Raw genomic sequence first — 308 nt, 5'->3', positions numbered from 1 at the left:
GGGTTCCTGGACTGTAGAGCCCTGCACTGTGAGAAGGATGTCTGAGTGCCTGCTTAGGCCCAATATCTGGAAGAGATCCCAGAAGGGTCCCAGACTGCGAGAGGCACAGGCCAGGCTGAGGAAGCCCCCTCCAGTGCAAGTATTTTGTGCACTGGGCCTCTAGCTTTAAAATAATGACTGATGACAAATTCCTGTTTTTGTTTATAAGCTTTGTATATAGGATCTGATCGTGTATGATCTTTCTAGTTCTCTTGACATTTATATTAGCACCAGCCAATCAATGATTCTCTCTCTTCATTGATGTTTCT

Source organism: Myotis lucifugus, unplaced genomic scaffold (assembly GCF_000147115.1).
Source record: "Myotis lucifugus unplaced genomic scaffold, Myoluc2.0 scaffold_286, whole genome shotgun sequence".
Classification (NCBI taxonomy): Eukaryota; Metazoa; Chordata; class Mammalia; order Chiroptera; family Vespertilionidae; genus Myotis; species Myotis lucifugus.
The sequence above is the reverse complement of the archived record's forward strand: the minus strand, read 5'-3'. Positions refer to the sequence as shown.